This window comes from Oncorhynchus keta, unplaced genomic scaffold (genome assembly GCF_023373465.1).
Source record: "Oncorhynchus keta strain PuntledgeMale-10-30-2019 unplaced genomic scaffold, Oket_V2 Un_contig_1599_pilon_pilon, whole genome shotgun sequence".
NCBI lineage: Eukaryota > Metazoa > Chordata > Actinopteri > Salmoniformes > Salmonidae > Oncorhynchus > Oncorhynchus keta.
The window spans coordinates 867148-873516 of NW_026279648.1; the positions used below are offsets into that span (position 1 = coordinate 867148).

The window sequence follows — 6369 nt, forward strand, 5'->3', positions numbered from 1 at the left end:
TATAAATTATAATGGACCTACACTATATGTTTATATAAATTATAATGGACCTACGGTATATATTTATAGAAATTATAATGGACCTACAGTATAGATTTTCAAATAACTCTCCCTTTTCTGGCCTGCAAATTGATTTTGACAAGCAGATCGGTCCCCCAAAAAATCTGTGCGGCCCTCGAACCAAAAAGTTTGCCCAACCCTGTCCTTGGTGGGCCGAGTGTCTGCGGATTTTTGCTCCCTCCCTTGTACTTGATTGATCAATTAACGCCATTGATTTAATTAATTCGACACGAATTGAAAGGGTAGCCTAGTGGTTAGAGCGTTCGACTAGTAACCGGAAGGTTGCACGCTCAAACCCCCGAGTTGACAAAGTCCAAATCTGTCTTTCTGCCCCTGAAAATAACAAACACCCGCTTCAGCAGTACCTCGTCTTCCCTGTAGATGGCAGCAGGACTCCAGAGAGGTTCGATGGGAGTAAATTACAGGCTGCATCTCAGGCATAAGATTACAACATATTCTGTTAGGACACAGACCGGTACATTGATAGTAATATGATTGTCTCGATCGGATAAGAAAGGCATAATTTAATTGAGGATGTAATTAGACAGGTTTCATTCTCTTCATCTGCCCTGGAATGGAAAAAAATGGAAATATCTGACTTTATGGATGAGTACAGATGAACGAGGAGATGAGACAATGAGATGGAATCATTAGACTATTGAGATAAAGGAGAGGAGGCAATGAGATGACGCTGCTATTAGGAGAGGAAGCGAGCCCCTGATTGGACCATGGATGAGCCTCCTCACGATAGGACATGTGGAAACTATGCTGAGGCACCATTCGTTTTCTCCTATGAATAAGTAACATAGGCTACTTCAAGGAAGGAAGGAAGGAAATCATTATTCGTTCCCAAAGTAGTCCCAATGAACAAAACCGGAGGGACTCCACTCTTTTGCGGACCAGCCAAGAACCTAGACCGGGTTTCACTTTCACATCTCTGGAAGTTGAGCTTTTTTTCAAAGTATATTCCACCCCTTGTTCTGGTGAATCAGAGTGTCACTCTACAGTTCTGTAGGGCTGCGTGAACAGATTACATGATATCTTCTTCCTCTGATGAAAGAATATGATCTGCTGTAGGCTACAGCGGAGGTGGTTGAGGACCAGAACACGCATCCATCAAGGCGGGAGCGCGCATTGTGAAGAGGCGGGGCAGCGGGAATATCTCTTTCCGGATATTTACCTCCACCTGCCCGCGCGACGCGCCCAGTTCCAAGGTTTTTAACAGCGGTAGTATCAACGGACATGACAAAGTTCCCAAATCCAGGACTACTGAGGTATTTTAACTGATCTTCTCGAGCTAGATTGTCTGTGTTCTCCTAACAATCCTCCAGGATCAACTTGATATCTGAAGTGAAGTAACGTTAAAGTTGCTGAATTGAGCGTAGCAGCAGAAGAACCTATAACATTAGGCTACGTTTATGTTGGTCGTTCATAGAGCCTACTTAGTTTAAAGTCCACGTCGAGGCTGTATGTTTCAAATAACGTCCAATATACTATATGGGAGGTTGTCTTATTCTCCGTGTTAATCATTGCGATACACTAGTTTAATCGATAACCGAGATGACGTTGCTCATCTGAAAACAAGTTTGCCAATGCAACCAGGTGCAAATCTCAGGCCTAGTTGACACACTTTAAATAGGCAATGTTGTATACCAATACTGCCCACTCAAGTCTAGACTTGGCAAAAAACTCTGTCCTAAAATAGTTTAGGCAGCTCAGTTTAACTGGTGTGAATGTCATTATCATCGTGGAAAATGAGGCGTGAGAGAGTGCTCTACTCACTGTAATGTATTCAAAGTATTCAGAGTGAGTCCAAACATTAACGTGTGTGTGTGTGTGTGTGTGTGTGTGTGTGAGAGAGAGAGAGGGGGGCCTACAAAAAGACCTGTCCCACTCCCCTTAGCCTACATTAACAAGCACACACACAGGGCTGTTATTAAAAGCGTGGGTTGATGCCCAGTAGAACTGGTGTGTAAACAACACTGCAAGTCGTGTGTGTGCATGTAGATCTGAGATCAGTTCCTAGGCCTGTGGATGGACCAGCTTGTCTCTGACAATATTTAACATTCTTATCATTCAGCAGTCTGCACAGGGTGGAGGAGAGAAGAGGGAAAAAGGACATGTTCAGACTCTGGACAGATAATAATGTATTACCAACATACACACTGCATTACTCATTGTAGCATGATACTGCTTCAGACACACAAATTACTCAGTGTGTGTGTGTGAAGTAGAAAAGGGGCTGTTCACTGCAGACGATGTCATCCTTAGGGAGGGGCTAAACTACATGAGCAGATATCATCACAGTTTCCAGAGTCTGGAGGTGTTTCATTAAGATGTGTGTGTGTGTTCTCTCCCCAGGTTGTGGAGAGATGGACTGAGGGTTGTGTGTGTGTGTGAGTGAGTGACGCGTAATTCAGAGTGAAAAGACACAGAGAGACGTGACAGTCCCGCGTCCCATTGTGACATAGTTACGCTGCTCTGAGACCAGTCTGCAGGGGGGAACACACAGCCATAACGGGTACCTCCCCAACAGTTCCAACCAACGCAGCTCTGAGACCAGTCTGCAGGGGGGAACACACAGCCATAACGGGTACCTCCCCAACATTCCCAACCAACGCGGCTCTGAGACCACTGTCTGCGGGGGAAACACGCAGCCATAACGGGTACCTCCCCAACATTCCCAACCAACGCAGCTCTGAGACCAGTCTGCAGGGGGGAACACACAGCCATAACGGGTACCTCCCCAACATTCCCAACCAACGCAGCTCTGAGACCAGTCTGCAGGGGGGAACACACAGCCATAACGGGTACCTCCCCAACATTCCCAACCAATGTGGCTCCACATACTCGTCCCTCTATTGATTTGAATGTGTTGACAGTTGGAGAAATAGCTTGAGCCGCATTGAGAATTAGAAAAGTATGAAAGCCAATGGTCCAATATTCTAGAATACTGCTGTGCGGGGACATTTTGGACTCTGATAGACGTGTGTTTGTAAAAGGTTGAGTAACCCACGGTAACAGACATGCCCAAACCTGATCTACTCTGTTTGGTTCAACTACTGGACAACACTATCCAGACCTTTACAGTCAACGTGAGTACACACAGTCCTGAGTAGAGTGGGAATGATAGACTGGGACACTAAGATCTCAGCTTCCTAATGATAGACCGGGAGACTCAGATCTCAGCTTCCTAATGATCTCAACACACAACCTTGACCTGGAGAACACACTCACTAGAAAAGCTTTCCCAAAACACACTGTACTGCAATATCACACACACACTGACTGACTCCCGGTATAAGGTGTGTTTTGCGTCTCTCAGAAGCAGGATGCAGGTGAGGTTTTACTGGAGCAGGTGTGTAACCAGCTGGGTCTGCTGGAGAGACACTTCTTCAGTCTGCAGCTACGAGACTCCAACACCACCATCGTCACTCAAACACACTCTCCTGTGAGTAGCTACACTAACACAGCTCAAACACACTCTCCTGTGAGTAGCTACACTAACACAGCTCAAACACACTCTCCTGTGAGTAGCTACACTAACACATCTCAAACACACTCTCCTGTGAGTAGCTACACTAACACAGCTCAAACACACTCTCCTGTGAGTAGCTACACTAACACAGCTCAAACACACTCTCCTGTGAGTAGCTACACTAACACATCTCAAACACACTCTCCTGTGAGTAGCTACACTAACACAGCTCAAACACACTCTCCTGTGAGTAGCTACACTAACACAGCTCAAACACACTCTCCTGTGAGTAGCTACACTAACACAGCTCAAACACACTCTTTTGTGAGTAGCTACACACACACACTTAGGGAATCCTCTAAAACGCACACAACAGATGGTGAATGTAGCATCATGTCTTTGATTAACATAGTTTGTCTTGCAGAGGTGGTTGGAGGCCAACAAACCACTGAAGAAGCAGCTGAAAGGTAATAAACACTAAATGAGACCTTAGCCTGAGCCCAGTGACGCCCTACTGTTTAGCCCAGTGACGCCCTACTGTTTAGCCTGAGCCCAGTGACACCCTACTGTTTAGCCTGAGCCCAGTGACGCCCTACTGTTTAGCCTGAGCCCAGTGACACCCTACTGTTTAGCCTGACCCAGTGACGCCCTACTGTTTAGCCCAGTGACGCCCTACTGTTTAGCCTGAGCCCAGTGACACCCTACTGTTTAGCCTGAGCCCAGTGACGCCCTACTGTTTAGCCTGAGCCCAGTGACACCCTACTGTTTAGCCTGACCCAGTGACGCCCTACTGTTTAGCCTGAGCCCAGTGACGCCCTACTGTTTAGCCTGAGCCCAGTGACGCCCTACTGTTTAGCCTGAGCCCAGTGACGCCCTACTGTTTAGCCTGACCCAGTGACGCCCTACTGTTTAGCCTGAGCCCAGTGACGCCCTACTGTTTAGCCTGACCCAGTGACGCCCTACTGTTTATCCCAGTGACGCCCTACTGTTTAGCCCAGTGACGCCCTACTGTTTAGCCTGACCCAGTGATGCCCTACTGTTTAGCCTGAGCCCAGTGACACCCTACTGTTTAGACCCAGTGACGCCCTACTGTTTAGCCCAGTGACGCCCTACTGTTTAGCCTGAGCCCAGTGACGCCCTACTGTTTAGCCTGACCCAGTGACGCCCTACTGTTTAGCCTGACCCAGTGACGCCCTACTGTTTAGCCTGAGCCCAGTGACGCCCTACTGTTTAGCCTGACCCAGTGACGCCCTACTGTTTATCCCAGTGACGCCCTACTGTTTAGCCCAGTGACGCCCTACTGTTTAGCCTGACCCAGTGATGCCCTACTGTTTAGCCTGAGCCCAGTGACACCCTACTGTTTAGACCCAGTGACGCCCTACTGTTTAGCCCAGTGACGCCCTACTGTTTAGCCTGAGCCCAGTGACGCCCTACTGTTTAGCCTGACCCAGTGACGCCCTACTGTTTAGCCCAGTGACGCCCTACTGTTTAGCCTGAGCCCAGTGACACCCTACTGTTTAGCCTGAGCCCAGTGACGCCCTACTGTTTAGCCCAGTGACGCCCTACTGTTTAGCCTGAGCCCAGTGACACCCTACTGTTTAGCCTGAGCCCAGTGACGCCCTACTGTTTAGCCTGAGCCCAGTGACACCCTACTGTTTAGCCTGACCCAGTGACGCCCTACTGTTTAGCCTGAGCCCAGTGACGCCCTACTGTTTAGCCTGAGCCCAGTGACGCCCTACTGTTTAGCCTGAGCCCAGTGACGCCCTACTGTTTAGCCTGAGCCCAGTGACGCCCTACTGTTTAGCCTGACCCAGTGACGCCCTACTGTTTAGCCCAGTGACGCCCTACTGTTTAGCCTGAGCCCAGTGACACCCTACTGTTTAGCCTGAGCCCAGTGACGCCCTACTGTTTAGCCCAGTGACGCCCTACTGTTTAGCCTGAGCCCAGTGACACCCTACTGTTTAGCCTGAGCCCAGTGACGCCCTACTGTTTAGCCTGAGCCCAGTGACACCCTACTGTTTAGCCTGACCCAGTGACGCCCTACTGTTTAGCCTGAGCCCAGTGACGCCCTACTGTTTAGCCTGAGCCCAGTGACGCCCTACTGTTTAGCCTGAGCCCAGTGACGCCCTACTGTTTAGCCTGACCCAGTGACGCCCTACTGTTTAGCCTGAGCCCAGTGACGCCCTACTGTTTAGCCTGAGCCCAGTGACGCCCTACTGTTTAGCCTGACCCAGTGACGCCCTACTGTTTATCCCAGTGACGCCCTACTGTTTAGCCCAGTGACGCCCTACTGTTTAGCCTGACCCAGTGATGCCCTACTGTTTAGCCTGAGCCCAGTGACACCCTACTGTTTAGCCTGACCCAGTGACGCCTTACTGTTTAGCCCAGTGACGCCCTACTGTTTAGCCTGAGCCCAGTGACGCCCTACTGTTTAGCCTGACCCAGTGACGCCCTACTGTTTAGCCCAGTGACGCCCTACTGTTTAGCCTGAGCCCAGTGACGCCCTACTGTTTAGCCTGAGCCCAGTGACGCCCTACTGTTTAGCCTGACCCAGTGACGCCCTACTGTTTAGCCTGAGCCCAGTGACGCCCTACTGTTTAGCCTGACCCAGTGACGCCCTACTGTTTAGCCTGACCCAGTGACGCCCTACTGTTTAGCCTGAGCCCAGTGACGCCCTACTGTTTAGCCTGAGCCCAGTGACGCCCAACTGTTTATCCTGAGCCCAGTGACGCCCTACTGTTTAGCCTGAGCCCAGTGACGCCCTACTGTTTAGCCTGAGCCCAATGACGCCCTACTGTTTAGCCTGAGCCCAGTGACACCCTATTGTTTAG

The 6369-nt window shown here is 49.6% G+C and overlaps 1 long non-coding RNA gene across 1 annotated transcript; it reads left to right on the forward strand.

The window, feature by feature from the left end:
• The first annotated feature begins 875 nt into the window (after positions 1-875).
• On the forward strand, positions 876-6363 carry LOC127919207 (uncharacterized). Its single transcript, XR_008102179.1, has 4 exons — positions 876-1334; positions 2422-3155; positions 3386-3511; positions 3963-6363. It is a non-coding gene; the product is annotated as an uncharacterized LOC127919207 (long non-coding RNA).
• Positions 6364-6369: the final 6 nt, after the last annotated feature.